Raw genomic sequence first — 27380 nt, 5'->3', positions numbered from 1 at the left:
GCAAATCAGTGATTTGTTGTAGAAGGAGACACTCTCTCTTCTAAGGCTGTCACATAAAATTCTTGAAAATAAAGTCCAGCACAAATGGTTTTGTGTGCAAGAAGTGCAAACACACAAGAGACCCTTGGAAAATCATCTCCCAACCGCCCAGAAATAAACTGCTCGATCCTGTTGGCACTAAATTCCTTTTCGGTAGTGTGCTGTGACTCCATGGGCCATGACTGCCATGATGGCTCTGAAGGGGATTGATCACTCTCCCATCCATGGACACAGAGAAAGCGTTACTAACATAGTGATTAGAAAAATGTGGCCACTGTAGCAAGTGAAAGAAAATAGAAAAATAATTACAAATATAGAATCAATAAAGTTTATTTTAATGAACATTATAACCTTCCTTATTGAATTTAATTTATTCTAACCAATGAAATGAGTATGGGCAATAATTCTTTTTATGTACTGAAGCTGACTGGAAGATCTATTTATAGATATAAATATAAAGATATAGATATGTATTGAATAGGCAAGCAAAATTTTGGGTAGATGGATATAAATAAAGGGAAACATATATTACAAAATTTTTAGTGAATTCTTTAGAATTTTAAAGACTAAAATGCTTAGACGGGTATTTTTTTTTTTTAATAGCAATGTGTAAATATAAGTTTCCATGCACAGGCTTTTGGTAAATCTGCTTCATTATTTTTCAAACGACATAGGGCAGTATGATCAATTTACTGTTTAGTGCTGGTTAATCAGATTTCTTCAAGAGTAGAGCTAACAATGGCATTTTTCTGCTCCACTAACTAGTAAATGAAGAAGCAAAATCCTAAAGTCTGCATAATCTGGGACAATTGTAAGATGAGTGTTTAGATTATAAGGTGGATGAGAGTGCTAACTTGAATGCATTGGAATTAAGGATTCAAGGCTTTGGCTTCTAAATTATATTTTAAAGACTGTTACATGTTGCGTGTATGTCAAAGTTGTGATCACTATGTAAATGAAATCAAAATCAATCTCATTTAACCTGTTTTTTAATATATTATTGCTCATTTTTAAGAGCAAGTTCTGCTTATTTGAAGTTAGTAATCAAAATTTACAGTTACACAATCTAATACAAAGCATTTAAAAGAAGTAGTTTTAAGTTTTATGTCTTCTGTAATTTCCCACAGTATTGTCCATTGACCAAGGATTTAACATTTTATGACAGAGAAGAAAATGCAATTTCTCTTATAATGATCAGATTATTTTATTTGATAAAAGATAAATAAAGCATACTGTGATTTTAACAATAAAAAGTAATTTTTTCCAGTACTTTTGTATGCAGTTACCAACTTATATGTATAGATGTGTGTGCATGAACATGGGCTATGTATATGTTTACATACACATGCATACATATACATATTTATGTGTTTTTGATTTTACTGAATTTTATTTTATTTTAATGTTGAAACAATATCAAAGGTGTATACTGTATTAAAATAGGCACTGCTAATAAGTTTCCATATTTTATTGTTACTCCATTACATTTAAACAATATCACTAAAATTATACAGAAGGAAAGGAAGCCTAAATATAGCATTTCCTTTTGCTAAAAACCAAAATGTTACTAGAGAGCTAATATCCAACAAGTCTTTTATTCACAGGTAACACAAAAATTGAATTTAAGACCTATAATGACAAGTGAAAACAGTAATGCATACTATGTGATAAATTTTATTAGTGCAAAAGCAACAGAAATGCAGTGCCATCAGCAAGCTAAGCATAATTATATTATTGGTAGGAAAATTGAATTCTTCAAGCATAAGATCATTTTCTTTGAAATCAGTCCAGCAATATCACCATTCAAGCACTGAAAAGGATGTGACTAGTATTCTTGATACTTTTCTTTTCTTGGTTTTTATTAGGCATTGTAAATTTATGAAGTTATTTAACATTGGAAGTCTGATTAAAATTTTATTGTAGTGTCATTTGGGCACAGTAGTAAAGAAAAAATAATTTAACTTTATAAAAATGCTTTATATGGATAATAATTTGGCTGGAAAACATAACGACAGAAGGTGTTATCTATTTTAAACTTGAAATCTTATTCGTAAATAAATCACCGAAGAAGGGACCACTCAGTGACTTTTCTGTTAGTGCTTTCGATTTTTTTTTAACCTGGATATTACATAATAGAAATAAAATTGCCTGCCACATCTACTTATTCTTCTTTTATATTGTAGTTCGAATCGGTTCTCTTTGTCTTTTACTCTCTTCCCTTCCTGTCTTATTCGCTCTTATATCTCTTCTTGTCCCCACTCCCCTTAGAGACACACACACACACACACACACACACACACACGAATTGTATCTTCAGGAATTCTCTATTAAAATGCCTCTTTTCCTGGGAGATTAACATATCATTCCATTAATATAGATGTTCAAATTAATCTGGAAGATTATTTACCAAAATGACCAATTTTCTGAGTTCGTTATCAGATGAGACCCAAATCTGATGTGATATTTAGGGCCAGAACAAACAGAGCCCTTCAGATAGACATCTAGTCTATTTCTTTTCTCTTTTTACTTCCAAAACTCTTAAGCATCATGATTTCTTCCTATACTGCTGACTAAACTGTCTTTATATTCATTCTTAACTTACTCTACAAATATATGTAGATTACTGATTGAGCATATTCTGTATGTCAGGCTTCAGACTAGGTTCTTGTATTAAAACATTGAACTATGAGAACGTGGCCTCTGCTCACATTGAGCTTACAGTCTAGTTGGGGAAAGACGGGTACACAACCAATGCACACACATGTGCAGCTGTCAGAATAATGATGTTCTAAGGAGCATGTGGCTCAATAAAGACATTAAATGGGGTGATGGCCTAGAAATGGGAAGATTTACCAGACCAAATAATGATTAAATTGATCTCTGAAGGATGAGTAAAAAGTAAGAAAGGAAGGAAGAGAAAAAAATTCATGCAGAGGGAGTAGTATGTGCAATGGCTGGATGGGAATATGAGTGAAGAAATCAGAAGGCAGAAGTAGCTAGAGAGTAAGGATTGCTCTGAAATAAGCTTATAAAGACAAGTGGGCCAGACTGGGCAGGATTTTATCGGCTATGCTAAGAAAAGTCGGTTTCATTCTAAGAGCAACAGGAAGTTGCTGTTGTTGTTTTGCTGTTTTGAAAGGTCGAGGGTAGATAAAATCAGGTTTGCAGTTTGAAAATATAACATAGTGGCTATAGTGTAGAGAACGAAATCAAAGATTGTCTCAGCAAGAAATTATAGTATCTCAGATTGTTGTAGTAGTGGTGGAAATGGAGAGGAGTAAATGAATTTCAGAGATTATGTGGGAGGAAAAATCCATAAGATTCAGTGATGGATTAAATAAAGTGGGACTGGGTAAAAAAAAAAAAATGAGAAACATAAATGACTTCTGAATGTCTCACTCATACCATTTTCTGCTTATCTACAGTCATGTAACAGATCATTCCAAAACTTGGTCATTTAAACACCAACAGCATTTATTTTGTTCAGGTATCTGCAGTTTGGGTAGGACTTATTAGCAGGAATGGCTCCTCTTTGTATCACTTGGCATCTACTGGGCAGTTCAAAGGCTGGAACTGGAATCATTTGAAGTTTCTCTTGTTCACATGTCTGGAGTTTGATGCTGGATGATACTGTAATATGTTAGAGCTGTGGCCAGAACAGCCACATGTAGGCTTTCTGTGCCTGACTTCCTACAGCTGAAGTTCCTGGTGTAGAACAGCAGCTGGGTTTCAAGGGCAAATTCCCTCAGAGTGCCAAGCAGATGCTCTAGAGCCTTATGTGACTTTCCATTGAAATCACTGAGCATCATCTCCACCATGTTATATTCCTTAGAAATAAGTCAGTAAAGTTGACCTCTATTTAAGAAGGATAGTGTCGAATTTGTGGACATGTTTCAAACCAGTACAGATAACTTGATGGCAGGTAGACCTACTATTGAGAGAGGAAACATTAGAAAAAGATGACACATGGGAAAATTTTTTTCTTCCACTGCTGGTTGCTCTTTAAGCGTCTGCTGTGCTTCCTCTGCTTTTCCGGCAATTTGTCTCTTACCTATAAGCCAGCGACTTTTAAAACCTATCTAACCGTGACTTCTCATCTATACACTACTATCTCCAGCAGTTTATTTCCCATAGGATGTCTCAATATCATCTCCAATTTAAATTGTTTAAAATCAAACACCTTATTTTCCCTCAAAATTTCTCTTTTTCTTGAAATCTTTTTCTTAGTTGATGGAGAAATCATTCTGGTTCAAATTCTTTGATTTCTCCTTGACTTGTCTCTCTCAGCATGAACCCCAATCAGTTACCCAATATGGTTAAGTCTACCTTTGACAGCTACATTCCATCCCCCCATTTTAAAATTTTCTTTCCTTTCTTCTTTCTTTTCCTTCTTTTTCTGCCTTACAATATTCTGGACAAGTGACCTTTTTGCTGATCCCGGCATAAATCAGCTCATTTTCTCCTTAAGATTTTGCCTTTAGGGTTTGTGCTTTTTGGAAAAAAATTTCCAGAATTATATCAGGTTACTTTTATTCATTTCTCTGCCCAAGCTCCTATGATCCCCATTGCTGAAGTACTTTCCCAAACCAATCTTTTTTTTTTTTTTTTTTACCGTTTAAAAATTCCTTTTAATAAGATGAGTTAGATCTGAGATTTAATGTATAGCATGGTGACTATAGTTAATAATACTGTGTAATTAGCTGTAGTTAAAATTAGTCTCAGAGATGTTAGAGTATTTTCCCACACAGCTAAAAAGTGGGAGGACTGTGTTTCAGACCCCAATCATTCTCACTTTTGTGTCTGTGTTATTTTCCACTATATAAAGGTAAATTATGCCAATGCCAGTGCTATCTGGGTCCATAAGTCTGGCTGAAAGTAATGCTTACACAAACAAGTCTCTTCTTTTTGATACTATCATCCTGAAAAGCATGGTTACATTTGGAGATATAATAGTCTCTTGGAACCTACAATAGTAAATATAAACTTTTGAGATCATTTATTTTCAAAACCAACCCAAATTTTATATCATGGATACCCTATCTCATTTTTTGTTTCTCTTCTTTAAATTATCATACTTGGCTTAAAATGTTATGTGTTCGGCTCTGAAGTGTCCCTCGTTTGGTTTTATTAAGTCACAGCCCAATGCTTTTGTAACATGTTTCTGCTCTTCTTAACATTCTTAGATGTTTAACAGAATAGTTTTAAGGGGTTTGCCTTTTATCTACAAAGGATACAGAGCTTCTCTCTGTATATGCTATTTCATAAAGCCACCTATGTCGTGCAGAGGAACAAGGAGCAACGAGTGCTGGTTGCTTTTGTTTGTTTGTTTATTTTAATTCGAGGGAACTAAACTGAATGGAACATCGTGGATTTAAAAATTGTGCCATTAAATACAATATCATACCTTCTCAAAGTCCCAGTAATATTGTGACATTATAGTTGACAGGTATTAAAATCATACATTCTACTATACTAGATGTGTAAAATATGGAGGGAGCATTGAGTAAAAGTTAGAGAAATCAGGTTCAAATCTTCACCACATCCTAACTATATGACTAGAGGATGGCAGTTTATTTAAACTAGTGAGAAGTTCTCAATGATGGCTATACTTTTGAATCACGTAAGAACTTTAAAACAAATACCAATACCCTGGTCCTACCTCTAGAGATTTTAATTTAATTACTTTAGTGTGGAGATTACACTGAAATTACGACTCTAAGGTTGGCGACTGGGTACTAGTACTTTTAAAAGGTTACCAAATAATTGCAATGTGCATCCAAGGTTGGGAATTAATGACTTAATCCAGTCTAGCCTAACTTTAATTTCCTCATCTGGAAAATGGAAATGATGATATCTACTCCCATGGTTGTTGTGAAAGTTTGCTGATATAAGCATATAATTCCTGGTGCATAATAAGAATATTAACTGATAGTAGTAGTGCCATTATTATCAATCTTCTAGCTATGGCTGTGTATAGACTTAGTTCACTCGTTTATTCAACAAACATTTACTTTGAATCTGCTATTTGCCTGTCTCTGTTCCAGGCTCTGGAGATAGAATGGTTAACAAAAAAGTCAAAGTTTCTTTTCTTGTAAAAATCTATTCTAGGGCAGGAGATACATAATAAACACATATTGACATAGGAATAGAGAATATTTGCAGGGTAAAATACTGGGAAGAAAAACTAAGAAAGCTAGTTTGGATGTAGTAGTCAGAGAAGTTCTCTCTGAGATGTCATTTAAGCTGTGTCCTGAATTGAGGGAAAAATATACATGTCACCTGAGGAAATAGTAGCCCATGTAGCGAGAACAGTAAGTACATAAGGTTATTGATATTTCTTTAATGCACTTTCATAATATGTGTAAATTTCAGTATATACCTCGTTAAAAATATATTATTTTTTCTTTTAATGACAATAAAATTTCATGTTATTTCATTTTATATTTTTGATATCACAATAAAATCATCAGCAAGGCATAATGACTACTATTTTACAGAAAGGGACAGTGAGACTCATTAATATTCAGTGTCTTATTAAGGTCTCAATGTGGAGCAGAGTTGGAATTAAAAATATAAACTCTAATTTCATCTTCTCTATAGTTATTAAAATATGCAATCTTTGAAGTAATGGAACAGTCTTTTCTTATATATGTTCCTCATGGTACCTACATTTTACCTGTCAGCAAATATTTGAAAACATTTCCAGCCTGTGATTATATTCACTCACCTACACCAAGATAAAATAATATATTCATAGGAATGACAGTATGGGAGGAGAATACTTAATAAGTACAAAATTAATGGAAAATTTAAATACAGAAAAGTGGATTTCATATATTAATAATTGACAGGAAATAGAAAGTAATGCATATGCTATCAATATATATTTAATAAACACATAATTTTAGATGAATAAAGATTCTAAGACTTTTGGAGTGTACATAACTTTATCTGCCCACATTTCCTGCCCTCGAGGTGACCACACAAACACGTGCTTGCGCACATACACTAACTGTGGCTCATCTTGATTTATGGAGTTAGAATACCCTTTGGTTAAAAGGACAGACTTTGGGGTCAGATGGATACAGGTTTTAACTTCCTAGTCCACCCCCTAACTATATGGCCACAAACAAATTATTTATAAGCATCGGTTTCCTGAGCTATAAAACAAATAATTAAGCCCATTTCATATAATTTTTATACATACATCAAATTTTTGGCATAACGCCACAACTGTTTATATGTTCTAAACCCCTATTTGCTTCGTTTGACAGTACAAACTTAGTCTTTGTTCCTATTTCATGAGGAGAGAGCAGAAGCATGCTTAAACAGAACACACTACATCTAGATTGAACCTGACACCTGGAAAAGCGGAATCTTTTCCCTACAAACTTCATAGTGTTTGATTAATGACCACACTGCTAGAGATGTCATGAAGAAACATCTCTCTGTTAAAGTGTTCTTCCTCTCTGATGATAAAACTAAAGGTACTAGATATAAAATTGGATGTGAAATGTTTCCCATCAATAATGTTAATTAATTAATTGATGGGCAGCTGTGTGTGAAGGAGGCTCTGTGGCAGAAGGAAGTACTTCTCAAACTTGAATGCGTAGAGCAGTCACTTGGGAACTTAATAAAGGCAGATTCTGACTCAGTAGGTCTGGCCTGGAGCCTGGGCTCTGCATTCTGAACAGGTTTTTAGGTGATGTTAATGCTGTGCTCTGCAAATCACACCCTGAATAGCAAGAGTAAAGGAAAGACTATTGGGTTAGAAATTAGAGCTCCTAGGATGTCAGTTATGTAACTCTGGAGCCAAGTACGCTGATGTAAAAATAGGAAAATCGTACTTTTCCTGCTCCCCTCTCTGATATATTGTGGATATTAAAGGTCATGATATATGTATATGTACGTGCATATACACACATATGCATTCATGTGCTCTTTTAAACTGTGATATTTTAATGCAAATGACTCATAAATAATATAAATAGTATAAATATAAATAAGATAATGTAGTATCCCTTAGCTTTTGGAAATCCTGAGGAGCAGCGAATGCATTAACTGAGTGTTCCTTTTATACTCTATCTGTCCAACCTCCTTCTTTCCACAAATGAGAAAATTGGAGATGGGAGAACAAGATATATGACTCTGAATTGTCTTTCAGCAAATAATGTTGAGCATCTATGAAGGTCATATATAATAATGAAAATGAATTTTTCGTGTTTAGTATGTGCTTTTTTAATGAAAAATGACATGTTTAAAGAGGACCTAGATTTCAGAACGTTAATTTGTAGAAATTCCAGGTGTTTCAGGAAATTGAGTTCCATCTTGAATTCAGGAGCCTCCTGCGGTAGCATGGGCTTATCCTGAGTATCATTTGCTTACAGTATCTTTGCCCTACAATGTGAAATCATGAAACGAAAAAGAATTATACTTGGCATTGTTTCTGGCATCATTATGAAACTATATATATTATAGAATGGATGGAAAAAGTAATGTTACCTCATATTTCTAAAATAGCTGTCTTTATAGAAAGCTTCTTTCCCTCTCTATGACAGACTGATATCAAAGACATATCATCACCTCTGAAAAAAGTGCTGGCAATCATTGAAAGAACATTCATCTTTCTTAGATAATGGCAGTTAACCACATGGTAAAATCCTATTGTCACTTGATGCATTTTGATGGAGATAATGTCATTGATGTTTTATTTCTTGCAATAATTTTTATGGGCGATAAACCATTAATGACAAAACTGACTACCATATATGTCCGTCCATGACATTGTAACAATTGTGCATATAAAAATTGATGTGATTTCTCTATTATTTTTTATTTATTTTTTTTTGGCGAGGCAACCTTTGGTTGACATCAGAGATTGCAAGGACCTTGGCAGCTTACAATCCCTTATTCTATTTTTCACACCTACAGCACCTGGTCTTCCTAGGTGGCCTCCCATCCAAGTACTAACTAGGCTCAACCTTGCTTAGCTTCCGAGCTCAGACGGGATCGGGCTTGTTTAGGTGGCATGGCCATAGATGATAAGTGATTTCTTATGTATTTTTTTTAAACTACACTCATTTCACATGTATTACTCACTTATAAATACATTCTGAAGACATTTTTCTAGGAGCCTTACATGGGGAATGCTTGAGGCCAATTATAAAGGGTTTCTGCGCTGAGGACTTTAGATATATTCTCTATAAGACTGTCTGGATGTAGGAAGGGTGAGAAGAGTCAGTAAGATCTCAGCTTACTTGGAGTATTCTAGTTCAAAATTACTTTTTAAAAAAGGAGTTGATAGAGATTTTACATCTATAATTAATAATTTATATGAACATCTGTCTTTTTTCTTTTGAAGAATTACAAGTTTTATGTTGCACAATACCAACATAACCAGCACATGAGTTCTGTTCACCTGCTCATAAGCCAGTTTGAAGATTTCCTAAGCAAACATTGAATCATTGAATTAGGTTTGCAAAGTTCAAGTTAAATTCAAGAAGACAAAAGGCACTCATTGCCATAGGTGCTGCTTGGAAATGCTGAGGCGGATTGAGATCTAGAAACAGACTGATACTAGGCAGGTCCGTGTGAGTTACTTCATTTGAGAAAACCCAAACTTCCTCTTTTCAAGTCCCTTGGTGTTTCTCAAGCATACCAGCCAAATCTCTCTGTCTTTAATGATTTGGAAGTATGCCAGCTCATCTCTCCTCCAGACTTGGCTGTTGAAGGGAGCATAGAGGCTTAGTGCCATCTGAGTCCAGAGGAAATGAATGGCACAGCTGAATATCATCAGGGTAATGATGGTATCTCATTGCTCTCTAAATCTATTATTTGGGACAGAAATAGAGCAGGGGATTTTCCTGGCATTTCAATTATAAGAATTAGAAGGAAAATGTGAAAAATGTAGGGACAATGAGGGGAAAATTTTGGAGAGAAATCCAGAATGCATTTAACTTTTTCTTTTCTCATTAGAGAATATAATATTGCAAACTAGAGACTTACTTTCAGTTTTTAAATGACATTTCTTAAATGTTTTAACTTTATAAAAATCTGCAGCGGAATTCATTTTTGTTGATTGACTATGTTAATATTAGAGTTTTAATGGGGGGAGGCAATGTGTCCAGAACCTCTGTAACTCTCTACAAATCCTCTCTCTTATTCCAGTAACTGCTGTGGCAACAGTTTAATTTGTGCAGGTGTGCCTGATCGAGCCTCCCTTTCTGTTTCTTACTTCCTAACCTGCGGCTCCTCAGACACCTGGATCAGGAAGTTTACAGACTGGCGTGGCCTTTACACACGTGCTACCAGAAATCATAGAGGAGCTAATGCTTTACAATTCACCTTGTGACCTGCAAGGAGATAAGAGCAAATGAAGAAATGCATCCTCCTATCTTCTGTAGTTTCCTCTGCTGTTCTGAGAGACATTTCACAAGTTTCGTTGGACGTTTTTGTAGGCTCTGATACCAGTTATCCATACTGGTAGACATTTGGATAACACATCCTTGGATCGGCTTTCCTGCATTCCAGACCTGTTTCACTCCTCATTTCTGCTCCCTGAGACCATAGTAAATCTCTCACACATAAGCCCTTCCTCAGACCTAGTTTCTGGGTAATGTAGTCTAAGACATAATTTTGTGCTCCCTCCCCTTTGGCACGCCTTTGACTTTCAGTCTGCATCAGATAGCCCCAATCAATCCCTATGTGACCTTTGGATGGGGGTTGTATAATTCGATTACCTATACTTGAGGAATAATCACATTTATATCCTTAGAGAATGATCCCATAGGAAATTCAAGAATAGCAAATACCTCTGTTTCATTCCTCCTTGGCTCAGTGTATGGCCTAAATCCTAAAGGGAATTCACATTATTTCACTAATCCATATGGTGTTATTTGTGCTAAACTCCAGGGAATGGTGCAATCACTGATATGTTTCTGGGGAATAGACATCGAGGCCAATTTCTTCACAGGATTTATAGTTGTCTTATGGATTGGTTTGGTTTTGGTTTTACGTTCTTGGTGTTTTTTTTCTTTTTTTTTTTTTCCTGTTCTGTGGGTTTATATTTATGTATACACATAGGGGGAAATAGCATTTGCTGAAATAACTTACAGAGGCTTACTACGGAGTTGAAAATGCCACACAGCCTCCCACCCAGCAGTGCGTTCTGTCCACATTTTGCAGTGACTAACAGGATTTCATTGCCAGGTAGAACACTAACCATTTGATTTGATTTATAGAATGAATATAATTTTATTAATGTTTTCTTTCCACTGATGGTTTACATGTTGTGGGAAATCCATGATAATCCTGTCTTCTTGGATCGTGCAGGCTATTTTTCTACATAAAGACTTTTATCAGTTTATTAGGTAATCAACTATTCATCCTTTGCAGACCACACGATCTTTAAAATTTTATTAAATACACTATTCATACCATACAAATAGGCTGAAAATGTGGAAAGAATTATGCATTACACATTTATAAAGCTTTAGTCTTCTAGGATCAGGAGATTAAAAAGTGTGTCTAAGTATTGGTATAAACAGCATATATGTTAATAAGAAATATTTTCATGTATTGAAACATAAAAAATTGGCATCCTATAAATGTGCATAATAGTATTTATATTAAAATATATTCATATATGCACAAAAAGAGCTAAAATGGCTGATTGGAATATTTTCTCAGTAATAGTTTATCATAACTTTATCTCAAAAATAAACCAAAATTGACAAAAACATAACACACTTATAGCATACTAAATAAGAACTTAGACTCTGACATCTCACTGCTGTGAATTCAAATAAACTTGGGAGGGTATTTTAAATTCTCTGATCTCAGTTACAATCTTTGTAAAATTCAAATAATTATTATTAGAGCAACTAATGGTTATACAATTTACTACATGCAAAACAAACTTCAAGCATATGAATTAATTTGATCTTTTCAACAAATCTGTGAGATACCATATAATTATTTACCTCTTACAGATGAGAAAACTGAGGTACAGAGAGATTCAGTGATTCATGTTGGCCAAATTGATAATAAAAATTAGAGCCAGGATTTGAATACATGTAATCAGGCTCCACTGACTGAGCTATAGTTTTCAAAAGAGGTGTTTATCTCATAGATGCTGTTTTGTGGTTTCATTTTGTTTTAAATGATTAAATGACATAAAACGGAGCTCTCCAAACAGTACCTGGTATAGAGTAAACCCTCACGGCAAGGTTCTTGTTACCAGTGTTGGCCTTCAGCTGTGGGGATTCGCTCCATGGATTTACACTGTGCCATTGAACAGTTCAGCATGTCTCTCTATGTAGAAATTGCTTAAAAATCAGAGATTCTCTAACAAGTTTACAAGGCCATATCCTGAGCTAATGACTGATCAGGCCTTCTCTAGTCTTTTTTTTTTTTTTTTTTTTTTTTAATGGTGACTTTGGTTAATGAAATCCAGTAAATTTCAGGTATACAATTTAAAAAATCTGCTCCTTCTCCACTAGTGTAGGAAAAGAAAAGAATTTCAATGTAGTTACAGCCAGGGCTACCCAGTTTAAGGTAAAAAATGTTTAAATATGTATTTTGGACAGGGTATTACACATACAAAGTAGTTTACATATACACAAATGTACTGTCAAACTCAACTCTTTTTACTAAGTATTTGATTTCAGAGCTAAATTTCTATAGTATGTATATCAGATTTGTTTGCATTTATTCTTTGGTTTGACTGATATGAATTTTTTCTCTTTTTTTAACTTTACTGAGAAATAATTGACAAATATAATTGTATATAAAGTGTACAGTGTGATAGTTGAAATGAATATATATTGTGAAATGACTGTCATGATCAAGATAATTAACACACCCATCAACTCACATAGTTAACTTGTGCGTGTGCACGTGCGCATACGCATTGTGTGTGTGTTTGTGTGTGGTGAGAATGCTTAAGATTTGCTCTCAGCAATTTTTAAGTATACAATACCATATCATTAACTACAGTCACCGTGCTGTACATTAGATCCTCAAACTTATTTATCTTATAAATGAAAGTTTATTCTCTTAATATTTATTCTAAATCAGCATCAGAAAAATAGAAACAAAACAGAGCATTGACATTTGGAATACATAGAAGTTGTATCTTTTTAACTGGTTGGTGTGGAAAGTTTAGGATTTAATAAATGTGAAAAATAGGAATTACTCTAAAAATCTTTAATAACATTTATTTTAACACCTTAAGCTATTTCCCCATAAATGCTCTTTTGGCTGGAAGAATTAATCTCTGATCTTTTTATATTTTCCTGGGGTAACTTAATGGCCTAGACATTATGTGACTCTTAGAATGTTGATACTGTAAATAGTGAGCTTTGTATTATCAGTGTGCTTACAAGTAAGAAATTTGTTCCTCTAATCATATGATTGCAAACATTGAAAATGCTAGTCTGTTTTTTGAGATGAGCTGTGCAAGTAAATAGATATGGAGACTATGGAATCTACTGAGACGGCAACATGATATAAAAATGAGCAACAGAAAACAATGTTGTCATTAATTGTGATTATATAGCATTTTTATACAGTTTTTAAGAGTTTAGGATCTGGAATCAGATAGAGAGGGTCTGAATTTCATACATACTAGACAATATAAAATCAGGAGAAGTCTTAGCAACTAGTAAACAAATATATTTCAAGCGCTTGACAACTGTGCCAGTGGCAAGTCTTACAGCTTTACTTTATATATTTAAGTATATCCCATTCTGTGATTGACATTAGTTCCTCAGAGTGAATATATAAAATATATATACAACCTGCTTGAGATATAGTGTGTCCTATATTTTTTATGAGGCTTATTTTCTTCATCTCTAGTAACCCCCATTCTGCTCCTTGGCATAACAGATCCCTTAGTTTGATGTCTCATTCAAAACTCCATTGCCTAAAGGTAGCATTCTTTGAATAAACACTTACTGATTGCATACAGGACCAATCAAGGACCAATCCATAATAGTGATAATTGTCCTCAAGGGGCTCACAGTATAGTGAGGAAAAAAAGACAGTGGATGAGAGTAAGGTAATATATTATTTGCAATAAATTAGCTTATAAAGATTAAAAGCATGGAAACAGTGGAGAAACTCCCTACTTAGGGTACACTAGGATTGAGGTTATCAGGGAAAGCTTCCCAGAGGAGTGACAATTTAAATCCTAAAGTATAATTAAGTATTAGATAATCGATAGAGAAAAGGACCTGGGAAGAAGGGTTTATAATTTGATTTGAATTAACAAGATTTTTATTTCTTCCTTGAATGTCAAAACATTCTATTAACCAGCTTTAATGTGATAGCTTCCCCCTGTAATGGAAGCTGAAGTTTATGTCTTATTTCCATAATCCCCCTTTCATAATTTCCTTTCACCAAAACTTTTTGGTAAAGTACTAAATGAAAAATATAGGAGTAAGCAAAAATCAAAGAGATTAGTTAAAACAAAAATATCCCATTTTGTCAGTTGTTCTTAATGGGAGAGACAGGATTTTGCCACCCAGAGGACATTTGGCAATGTCTGGGGGCAATTTTTGATTGTCACAACTTTTGGGAGGGGCATGCTAACGGCATTTAGTGGGTAGAGGACAGGGATGTTGCTAAACATTCTGAAATGCACCAGACAGCCCCCATAACAAAACAATTATCTAGTCCAAAATGTCAGTAGTGTTGAGTATGCAAAGCCCTGCACTAAGCTGACAATTGAAAATTCTGCATAAATACAAAATAGTGCCAGTATCTATGATTTTTAGCTTCTTGAGAAGCACAGTGAAAGAACAAGTAGGAGGGTCACTGTTTTTTTCTCACATAGGTTTCTACATTACTTCATTTTAAAAGTTGTCTTGGTAAAGAGATTCCATGGTGTCTTAAAGAGCTCAGTGTAGTTTTCCTACTTACTAACTCCTGGAGCACCGAGTTGTTTTGGTAAATCACAGTGTAGTTTTTTTTTTTTTTTTTTTTTTTTTTGTAAGTTTCTAATTATAGCCTTGGAAGGAATATTTAAGAGTTTTGGCTAGAAAGATACTTATACTGTGACGCTGACAGATGTAACCAAGAGCTCCTGTGGCAAGTTATTAATTACTTTATCAACTTCACCCTGTTCAGCGACTGGCCAAAGGTTTGCCAGAAATGCACCCTCATCTTTATTCTATGGTTGGGAGAATTTACTTTCCATTCTAAGTGTGTGCTTGCTTGCAACCCCCTTTTTCCCCTCCACTCCCCCCCCTTCTCTCTCTCACACACACACACAGAATTTGGTGAACAATTAACAAAATATTAATTTAAAATGGCATTGAAGAAGGAACTAAAGAAACATAACCAATAAATACAATATGGTATCTTGAATTAGATCGTGAAACAGAAAAAAAAGAACAGTAAAAACAAAACAAAACAAAAAACCCAAATGAAGTTGGAATAAAGTCTAGAGTTCGGTTAATTGTAACAATGTACCAATCATACTTTCTTAGTTTTGCGAAATGTACCATGATTATGTAACATGTTAATATTAGGTGAACTGAGTGAAGGGTCCATGGAAACTCTGACCTTTACATCTCTTCTGTGACTCTAAAATTATTCCAAAATAAGTGTTTATTTTTAAAAAATCACAGTGAAGAGGGGAATAAAATCAATAAATTGGTAAGGGATTTTCCTTTTGAAAGCAAGTTTTAAAAAATTTGTGTACGTAAATTAGAAACACCAAAGCAGTTTGTTGCAATACCATAATTGACACAACAGTTTACAGTTGTTTTTAAGCTCTTATTTTATTGAAATTAATGTCCACTTGTTTTGATTTTTATATCAAAATGAATATATAGATTAGACATAAATCAGAGATTTATAGTTCAGAAGTAGCTCATATTTTTTCTGGACACTGTGAGTAGAGGCATCCTCCTTTATCCTGGGTGTACGCTTGCCAGATGACCGTGTACTCACGTTCTTTTTATTCCCCTCTCCCAGCTCAGTTACCAGGTGGGTCAACAACTGTGTGTCTTTGAGCACGTGATATCTGATTTTTATCTGACATTTATTTTACTCGATATTGAATAAATATGGGCTTTCATAGTTAATTGATTTAAATTTTTGAGAAATTTAATTAAGCTAATTGACTTATCAATATATCAGGCTGTAAAAATTATTTCATGGAGTTTCACTTGTGAAATCTTTTTAACATGTTTATGGGGCTCAACATTTTTAAGTTTTATTCATCTTGTTTTAGTGTGGTAGATAAAGGATGGATTCATTCTTTTTTCCATCTAATATCTACATAATTTTGGACCATTTTATTTGTTCTATTTCGCTCTGATAGTATCTTTGTTTCACGACTTCTGTACTTAAAAAATATTTTTAAAAATGTTTCAGAACTTTTTTCTTAGATTGATATAATGATGCAATCCTACCTGCCAATATTTCAGAAATAGCAATGAATATTAAGAATACAAGTGATCTTGGCAATAAACTTTTGTAGAATCTTCTATTTTATTTCTTAAAATAATCAATGATATTGAAAAAATATATAATTTTTTTGCATAGAGTAACGATCTTGCCTATGTATAATTTCTCATATCCTATGATTCACTGACCTCAATTCCCAGAAGTAGTCTCTTCGTCTTTTTTTCCCTTTTCTCTTATTTTCTTTATTCCCTTAATAAATACTTTGGATGCTACTTTAGAGAAATATTCTACCTGTTCTGAAGCAGAACAATGCTTCTCATGAAACCTCATTATTTTGGGAAATGGTTGGTTTTTATGTGGCCTTCATATCACCAATGAGTTGTTAAGCCTATTGGTATAAATTAAAAGATTGGAGGGAAAAAGATGGTAAGCCTTCTTCAAAATAAACTGTTTTGATATACTTTAAAAATTTTTAGCAGCATCACCAAAAGCTAAAATCTAGCCAAAAAAAAATTTCTAACAATTCATGAAAGCATATATAGGATTCAAAGAAAATATTAACACTTGGTGTGGTTGTTAGGTACTTTTGAAAAAAAATATATTTTACTTTCTTTTAAAAATACTAAGTAATGCAGATTTTTTTTTTTACACGCTTTGTCCCTCTTCACCATACCTTAAATTACCTTGTATTAATGAGCCTCTAATTTTTTGAGGAAGAGTTGCTCATGATCTGACTCCTAAGGCTGTAGTAAATATTCCAAATATATATTCTCAAGTCACTCGGTGCTTTCCTTTCAGGCATTTTTCATGACTACGAATTATCAAATGAAGTTTTTTGCCTTTTTAGATGTAGATCACATAGCCTAACATCTGGGGATGTGCAAATTATTCTAAAAGATTTCAGTGCATTTGTGGGGCATTAGGTGCAAATTTAATATCTAATGGTTAATTCTGACTCAAATTCCTATTTTCTTATTTTCTGGATTATGTCTGTTCTTCATAAATTGAAGAAGGTATTGTCCCTGATTTCATCTAAACAAACAAGAACAGTTTTTAAATATACAGGCAGTAACTTGCTCGATTTATCTTCTGGAAAATTTGGGAAAAGAATGAGGCAGTCTACATCAAAGGTAGGCAAAAAACTTGCAACTGAATATTACATATTCTTATCTGTTAAATCCTTCATCCAACTAGTTGCTTGTGTGTGTGTGTGTGTGTGTGTGTGTGTGTGTGTTTACTCCTGACTTCATTACACACCGTCTTCCTACTCACTCCACCTTCTTATTCTTTCTTTTCTCCCTGCTTCCTTTTTCTCTCTAACCATTTCCTCTTGAATGGCCTTAAAATCCCTATAGTTTCTATATGTATATTTACATGGTAATTCATCTCATTCCATCTGACCACCTGATTGGTCTCAGTTTGTTACTGACAAATCTAGATGAAGTTGCATTTTCTTTTATTTTTACCAAAAAGCATAATGAACCATCACATAGAAATCATTTCTATTACTTATATAATGTCATATGTGCTTTCATCCTAATACACAAATAGAATTATTCAGTGAAACAAAGAGCAAGCAGAGGGAGGAGCATTGTGTATAAATGTGACCTTCATGACTAGGTTAAATTACTAACAACCAAGAACTGGAGAAAAAAAAATGCTTACTTTATTTTTGCTTTGACAAATCTGTACATTATATTTCCCTTTTTTAAAAAATAGGAATTGCATTTGCTAGGTTTTAATCAAATTTATCTGATCCTGTGCAGTCTGCTTCTTGCTGATTTTAATTCTGTCCCTTTCATAGCATCTCTTCTGTTTTCCAGTTCCATGATTTGGATTCCTTTCATTATTATTCCACATTTATATGCTTCCTATCAGTGAAGACATGGATTAGGCTTCCATTCTTATGCAGATGGCACTTAGATGTATTTGAAGATTAGTCCTAATTGTTACTCTACTTCTGACATTTTATCAGCTTCTCATGAAGACATAGAGACTAGGATGTCCAATTAAATATTATTAAACTTAACTACTTATTGATAGTTTCAGACCCTGATTTAAATAGGTTTTGTCATTCACCTTCAGATGTGTGTATATGTATGTGTGTATTTCGTGATCAACAGTCAACAATTTGAATTTGAATTAGAGAACAGATTTAGAGAACAGTTTCTATACCTGTTCATCTGCAATTCAAGAGTTTCTTGATATTTAAATAATTCAGCATTTCTTAGGTATCATATACTAAGCAATTAAAGTGAAATAAGAACAAAATGAAATTCTAATATATTAAACGTGTTATAAACATTTTTTAAGATGTTATTTAAATCTACATTTCTGTGTGTAATTTGTTATAAACTCTAATGCAGGGTTCCTCTTCACAATATAAATAACCTTGTGTATAACTTTCCAAACTATTAGGAATTTCCTTTTCAAAAAGAAAGGGCAAGAGAAAGATAAAGTGTGGTTGAACATAGTCCTTCAAAACATATGCCAAATATCGTATAGAGAGACTAGAATTGTTATATTCAATCCAGAAATGCATATCTTATTTAATGGAGTTCTATTTTCCATGGGGACACTCAGCAGTTCCTATTTATGTCCATCTAAGACCAAAGACACTCTATTTCTGGCGATGTTCTCATTTTCCCTGTTTTCCTTTGTCTACTTTGATAATAGATTTCTATCAAATTTTACTTTTTTTTTTTTTTTAACAGTAAATCTTTTCTGATCTGAGTAGAAAATTCCCAACCCCTTTTCATTTTCTGAGCATATTTTCCTCCCTAGGTTACTAATTGCTTTGTTAAAAATATTTCACTTTAATTTATAAAATATTTTTCACAACTTTAGAAAGATTTATTTTCTGTATGAGCTAATAGAGGCTTTGTATCTCTTATAACTTAGAAATTATTACTAAGCAAATTTATTGTCTCTAAATCAATTTTCCATTGGTATATTGTTTTATATTCAAAGCATACATATATGGCAGCATGGGATGATTTTTTTTTCTTAGAATATCTCTAAAACATTTTAATTAAAATATCTGTAATAGTAGTGGTAACATATTAACTTTAAAAGGTATAATGTCTCATGAAATATTGCTTTGGAAATGGAAACCAGATTATTGTACACAAGTTTACCCCAATTTGATTAGAATGAGATTGTTATTTATAAGGGTTCTACAAAAGCCATAGGAGAAAGACTCCTGAATTCTTGGGCAGAGAGGAGGGGGACTAAGCATAGGAAGAAAACAATTCTTTTTCTATGTAACTTCCTGTGAATAGACTTTCCTGATATGTTGTTATCTGCTTCCATAGCCTTTCCTTATCTACTACTCCCATAGCATCTTGTAAATCTAACTGTATCTACTAGTTTAATATTTTTCTTTCTCTAGCATAGTGTTTCAAACAAAACATGCATTCATTTAATGTTTGTAGACTATATAAATTTGCAGAATAGTAGTACATTTGACTTTCACAAATGAATTTAAACTGTATTATCTAGTATTGAGTAGGTAGAATTTATCAGAAAAAATAGCATTGAAATATAAGTATTTATTTATTTCCTAGTGAACAATTTGACTTACTACTTCACTGTCAAAAATTCATAACCATTAACTCATATTTGTTTCTAGGTCTGGAACATATTTTAATTTTGCTTTGTGGCATTAATCATATATTGCTATGATATCAGTTTATATCAACTTATAGCATAATATATACTATAGAATATATGATAAAAATCTTAGTATCAGTTTATATCATAGAGAGTTTTAGGTGCTAGATTCTTACTGAAGTTTATACTAAACTATAATAGACAATCAACACTGAATATTTCTTAATTATATCAGATAATGTGATTACTTCACTAGCTTGAAATACAAAATAAATTTATATTTTTAAATTATATTTCAGTTATTAGACTTAGTGTCACCACTATTTTTTTCTCCTTCTGGGTTTACTCAGGCCCAGGAGACATTCTTTTGCCTCTCGAAGAGAAAATAAATAATTAAAAGTGATTTTCCCAAAACTCCACTTTGTACTTCCATCACATGTCATAATAAAAACATAAGCTACCAACCTCATTGCAACATGTACATGTTAAGGATAGTGTTTAAATATCACTGGTGTTATTTGGGCAAAGAATGTTTAGAAAGAAAGTTGTCCATAGTTAGGTACTAACACTTATCCATTTCCAATTAGTTCATATCTGTTCCTAACAGTATTTAATGTCTTACCTCACAAGGCCCCATCCAAAATCCTTAAACAAATAACCTCACTGCAACTTTTGGGAGAAGCCATTAAGCGCATACAAAGTTTGAGTGATATAGCCTAACTAAATTTACAAGTGAAAGAACTGAGATCCAGATGGTTTGGATCTGCACAACTGAGAACACTAAGTAAATTGAAGATGTAGGGATGGTTGAAAAATACACAAACTACAAAGCTATTTGGAAAGCTATTTGGATTTCATCCTAATGATTCCTTTAAAGATATTGACATAACCAAGAAGAGTTTCTTGCCAGAAATCTTTCAACATCTCTAACACAGCTTTAGAGCACCAGACAATAGGAAGGACTTATTTGTTTATACAAGTGTTAATGAATCCTTGGTGGGTGAGAATATTCAGCAATGGGTAGTAGCTTGAACTGTCTGTCACTACATCTAAAGTTGGGGCAGAGTAAGAAGGAGGCAAATACAAACCAGAAGCAAAAATCTCTGTTGTGACTCATTATAGTAATTATGTGTTAGTTTATCTACTAACATATTTATTGAGCATCTGCTATGTGCCTTGCACTGTTCTAAGCACCGGAGATACTATGGTAGATAAAATGATAAAGCTGTCATTCTGATAGGGAAGACAGTAAACAATGGTGTATATGTATATATGTATGCATATATATGTATTCATGTATACATATTTGTATGTAAAGATGGATATCTGTATATGTATGTATGCATATGAAGGTGATACTTAAAAATCTAAGCTTTTGATAGATTAATCAAAATAAACCATCCACTGAGAAATATTTGAGCAAAAATCTATAGAAAATGAGAAAAAACAGCAAGTGCTAAGGTTTTAAATCAGGAACTTTATCAGTGTGTTTAATTAAGGAATTGCAAGTGAGTAGAAGGAACTTTATGGAATTTTAAATTCCTGAGAGTATGTTGGAACAGGAGCACAAAAGTACCTCACTCTTGTAAAAAATTTGTAAAGATTCTGGAAGGAGAAGGTTAAAGAGGAATTTCAGGGCACAAAATACCTAGACATCACTATAGACAGGCCCCAGTTGATATATTTTGTGCAAAAAGAATATTTAACCTGTGAATCATATTCTTCTAACTCAACCAAAAAAAAATAAAATTTCTACTTGTCTTATTTGTGTAGTTGAAACATTACATCAAACACAGATGTAAAGGCCTGGAGGTTATAGTTGAACCAAAACATATTTCATTGTACTTAACCTTATTCTTAGGTCGTTTTCAAAGCATAGTTAACTATATGTGTTTGGCCTGAGGAAGAAAGACAAATATATTGATAGAGGGGCTAGGAATGAATTTTTCTGGCTTTTGCTACTACACTTACATTTTTTTGAAAGTGCGTAATTCTTTTAATAGTATTTCACAATGTCTTCATATGTATTGATTCATTTTCTTCTGAAAGCAACTGTAATATAAATATGGTAGCCGTTCTAATCACCCTTTTAAAAAAAATAAGTGGCATGTGAATAAAACATACAAAATATTATACAATAAAAACGTTGTCAAAGGCACTAAGAGTTAAGATAATCATAGATATATATAATCTGTAAAACTTAGCTATTTAACGTCAATTCATTTTAAATTGCTGAAATCAGGATGTTAATATATGATAGCAAGCCTTCCCATTGAGAACAAGACTTGCTTTTCCATTGATTAAGGTTTTATTAAATTTCCTTCTGAAATTTTTTATAGTTATCTTTATAAATGTCTTGTACCTTTATTGCCAAATATATTTTTTTAAAGTTATATATTTCGTTTACTACTCATATGAATTGAATTTTTCCATTTTAATTTCTGATTATTGTTGTTATTGAAAAATAAAATTTTACATGTATATCTTTTTCAGAGCCAACTTATATAACTCTTAAATATACTACCGGTGAACAACAACACTTTTTTTGTTGTTGTTTCTTTAAGTTTGTAAGCTTTTCCAAAATTTTCTTAGTTTACTGCATTACTTAGAAGCTGTAAGACAATGATGAATGCTATCACAGATTGTGCGGCATCCAAGATTGTTCTGATTTTTAATAACAAAATAGTCTAATATTTATTTTGATTTCATACATTCATTGCTATACTTAGAAGGTTTTCTCCTTATTCTACTATTTCTATGTTTCTTAGAATTTAAATCAGGAAATTCTGCTTAATTTATCAAATACTTTATGAACATCTAGTTTAATCACATTTATTTCTCCTTTGTGTCATTAAAGGCTACATTGAGGACAAAAATTTATATCAAAATCATGTATGGGCATAATATAATTCAATAAGATTACCAGACTCTTAATGTGACAAACTGACACATTTAAAGTTTATGGAAAAATAAATATTCAAGAATAACTGAAAAATTATGAAATCAAATAGCAATGGGGAGATTTGTACCATCTATATTAAAAGTAATTAAACAGTATATTTGCAGAGGAATAATCTTAGATCACTGAATCAATACAAAAAAAATGAAGGCTCAGATTTATGTATGGATTTATTTAATAGCTAGATGAAGAGATAGAAATATAATATAACAGAAAATCATGTAATTCAAATGGCATTTTAAATTTGGTGAGGAATACTAAATGCTTCTTGGAAAACAGCTATTCGCATATTGGAAAATATAATTATTTCTCCCACTTTGCAGCAGACAAAAAATAATTTCCAAATAAATGAAAAGTTTAAATACAACAATATAAAATTACAAAAGTATGAAAATTGAACATTAGATGGTATTTTCAACCTTAGGTTTGAAAAAATTTATCCTAATCCGGACATAAAACACAGGTACCTAAAGGTAAATACTGACAGATTTACATATATGTATATTTAATTTGCAGACATAATACATAAATATCTAATTTGCAGACAAATTTAAAGCAAAGTTAATTTTAAAAAATAGACCGTAGGAAAATATTTGCAACACATAAAAAAGAGTTAATATTGACAGTATACAGGAAACTCCTATAACCCAATGAAGAACAATGGAAACTAAAGACTACATAAACAGAAAAGTCAGAGCAAAAGAAATAGAGACAATAATAAAAAGTACTTCTGTTAAATCATACTGATAATGTAGAAAATTAGAAATTAAAATATTGACATACTTAACAGAATTACAAAGGACCATATAGTTGATACTATTATCAGTGAGAGTTTGGGGAACTCTTATCTTTCTTACACTGTTTTTGAAAGTATACTTAACAATATTTAAAGAGTAATTTATGCATATTTATCAAATTTTAAAATGCTCACCACATACCATGGCTAAGTAATCCTGATAAGAATTCATCCCACAATAACAACACATATATAAAGCACAGATAATGGCATAAGTATATACAGATAAAAAGACCTTTGTTCATGGATTATGTTTTATAGCTGAAAAAATAAACATAAACTTTCACTAGCATGTGCTATGTAAAAAACAACCACAAAATCTCAGTAGATTACAACAGTAATTTTTCTTTCAGTTCTGTTGCATGTTGTTTGCTATGAAGTGAACTGCTACAACTCTGCTCAAATGACAAGTCTTCTAGTTCCCCAACCCAGAATTAAGGAAACCCTCTAATTATCATCTGCTATTCTCATAGTGTAAGGCTATCCAAAATTTGCAATACTTCTAAGAGCTACTATTTGGATTGTTAAAATCTATTAAATAAATTTGCATATGCTGATATAGAACACTCATAATATGTAGGGAAAAAAAAAACAGTTCAGAAAAATAGGTATAGAATTAGCTCAGTCTTTTAAAACACAAGCACACACATACGCACACAAAGTGTCTAAAAGACATACACCTACAAAAAGAAAATGTCTGCAGAAATAAAACCTAACTTGTTAATTGTTATTCTTTGGTTTGGATGAATGGAAACAAGAAGCGCAGCATATTTACAGGTGATTTTTTACCTGCCATTTTTTTGTGTTTTTTTTTTCTTTATTTTTTATGAAAGAAATTTTCAGAGGACAGTTTCCCAGTCCGAAACATATTGATAAGAATTCTTTATCAGCATGCAGAGAGCAGTTATTTTACAGTCTATTTAAGATTTACGCCAAAGAACTTGGATATTTTTGTCCCTTTAGTAAACATTTCTGCATCATGAAAGCCACTGCACTAGGAGTTAATGAAAAAAGACAATAAAAGAGGCCTTGCCCACAGTGTATAAAGTGTGCATACATTTTAAAAAATAAAACATACCAGAGAATTACCAAGTAGTATCACTCAACGAAGCAGTATTTCCTATCAGAAAGTTGTTTCTACTAACTTCAAACCAATCATGTGATTGCTATAAAAATTTATATTGTTATAAAGTTCTTAAAATGTTTATAACTACATTTACTGTCAGTTCACTAGCACCTAAACATCTTTGTAGATGTGCTATTCAAATAATGTGTTGTGAGTGCTATAATCCATTATGGAACCCTGAGTGGAAGAAATAGGAATATTTCCTATAGAAAGAAGTGGCACATCAGTGTGCTTTGTTTAAATGATTAAAATTGCTGCAGGCAAATGTAAGAAGGAATAACAGTTTAGACTTGGAGACCATCATAGAAAAAGTGGAAAATTATAAAGGTTATGGTACATTTAAGGAAGAGCAAGAATTCTTTTTTGGCACAAGTTGAGTGCATGGCTGTATAAAATAGCAGAAAATTGTACTGGAAATGCAGCCTATGTCCTCATGGGAATAAATTTATATTCTATATTAGGCAGTTTGTAATTTACCCTATGGGAAATAGAGATCAAGATTTATGTAATTAAGTAAAATCAAATATGTATTTTAGAAAGAGAAATATAGTAGAACTGTGGAGGATGGAACAGAGAGAGAGAATGGAATAAAGGAAGGAGTTAAGTAGCTATTTCTAGTCCAGGATAAAGAAGATGATAAAGCACTGGGTATCAGGAAGAGAAGAGAAGAAGGAAAACAGGATGCTTCAGAAGAGAAATACATCTTCAGGAGTGCTTAAGTGTGTATAAGAGGGTGGTGGAGAGGTTGATAAGAAAGGTTTAATTAAAAGCATCTTTAAAACATTTCATGGAATGTCCACCAAACAGAGAAAAATTTATTGTAGAAATCAAGAGAGGGGGCAAAATGGTTGATGTAAATTAAAGAGCTATCACACAGAAATGACCATTAATACAGAGAAGTGAATTAGGGTCACTTTTCAGAGAGATAATTGAACAAAGAAAAATTGGCCATTAGATCAATTTCTAATTATGCTACTTAAGGGTCAGATATAAAAATAGAACCAGAACACAAGGTATGGAGCATAAATAAATAGGGCAAAAATCAAGAGATTTCAGGAATGTATAAGGGAAGGCAGAGAATTTCAAACAAAGCTTATCAGTACTTTTCATTATTGCTGAAATTTCAAGTATGTTGGAAAAAATAATGCTATTAGATATAGCAATTAGGCAGTCAGTGTTGGCATTGAGAAAGTAATTGCAGCACTGAAATGAGAGAAGTTAGACTGAAATACTTTCAGAGGTGAATGGGGAGAAGAAAATGGAGTAGTAAGCATAGAACACTTATAGGAAGTTGTAATGTAATGATCTCACTTGTATGTGGAATCCAAAAAAGAGAAAGTCACAGAAACAGAGAGTAGAGTGCCAGAGATGGGGCTGGGAGCGGTAGGAGAAATGGAGAGATGTTGGTTAAAAGTAACACATTTTCAGTTATAAGATGAATAATTTCTGGTGATCTCATGTACAGTGTGGTGATTATAGCTAATAATACTGTATTAACACATTGCTAAGAAAGTAAATCTTAAATATTCTCACCACATACACATGCACACTCACACACACACACATACACACACAGAGTAATTATGTGAGGATAGAGTTGTTAACTCACTTTTAATTATTTTGCAGTATATCAAATCATCATGTTGCATATCTTAAATGTATACAATGTTAAATGTCAATTTTACATCAATAAATCTGGAAATAAAGAACCAATTGTGAAATATTCAGAAATTTTGCGAGGCTTTGATAAGGTTTTGGTAGCTTAAAATCAGCCAAAGTTAGACTATTCATACCATGAATATTGGGGGGAAAAAAAGAAGAAGAAGTAGAAGGAGGAGTAAATGGGAGAGAAGAAAATGAAATAATGAGCATGGAAGACTTACCAGAAGTTAGGCATTCAATAGAAAAAGAAAGATTGGTGATTAATGTTGAAGGAAAAAAAGACACCATTTAGTATTTTCTGATTACAAAATGACATAGTTTTATTATTTAAGATATAAAATCAGACACAAATATTAGAAAATTGAAAAAATTAAAAGTAACCATTAAATTACCACAAGATAGAAACTTCAAATGGACACAAATGGCAGTGTGTTCACAAGCTCTTTTGTTAAGTAGAAGAAAGAAGAGATAGAAAACTGAGGAAATATTATAACATTTAAGTTTTATGGGAATGTATATAGATTATTTCAGTGTAGGTCTTTGTGTAGTCTGAATGGTCTAATTCACAGTTATAAGAACGGAGAGGTTTTCATATTGATGTCTCAATTATGCTATTGTATGTCCTAGAGTACTTAATAAATATAAATGAAAGTACATTGAGATTGCTTAATCAACCCAAGACTTTGCTTCTTTCTCTTTGTAGATTTTTGTTAACCTGATACTGGATAACTATACCTCTCTCTAATTAAACTAACCTACTTACAGTCAGA

At 32.6% G+C, this 27380-nt stretch overlaps 1 protein-coding gene and 1 pseudogene across 6 annotated transcripts in view; one reads left to right on the top strand and one right to left on the bottom strand.

Moving 5' to 3' along the window:
- The window catches only part of CSMD3 (CUB and Sushi multiple domains 3), a 989790-nt gene that overhangs the window by 431358 nt on the left and 531052 nt on the right, over positions 1–27380 (top strand). The window lies entirely within an intron of this gene.
- On the bottom strand, positions 8962–9079 carry LOC118612228 (annotated as a pseudogene).

Source organism: Rousettus aegyptiacus, unplaced genomic scaffold (genome assembly GCF_014176215.1).
Source record: "Rousettus aegyptiacus isolate mRouAeg1 unplaced genomic scaffold, mRouAeg1.p scaffold_m13_p_15, whole genome shotgun sequence".
Lineage (NCBI taxonomy): Eukaryota > Metazoa > Chordata > Mammalia > Chiroptera > Pteropodidae > Rousettus > Rousettus aegyptiacus.
This window is presented reverse-complemented; position numbering and strand designations above follow the sequence as displayed.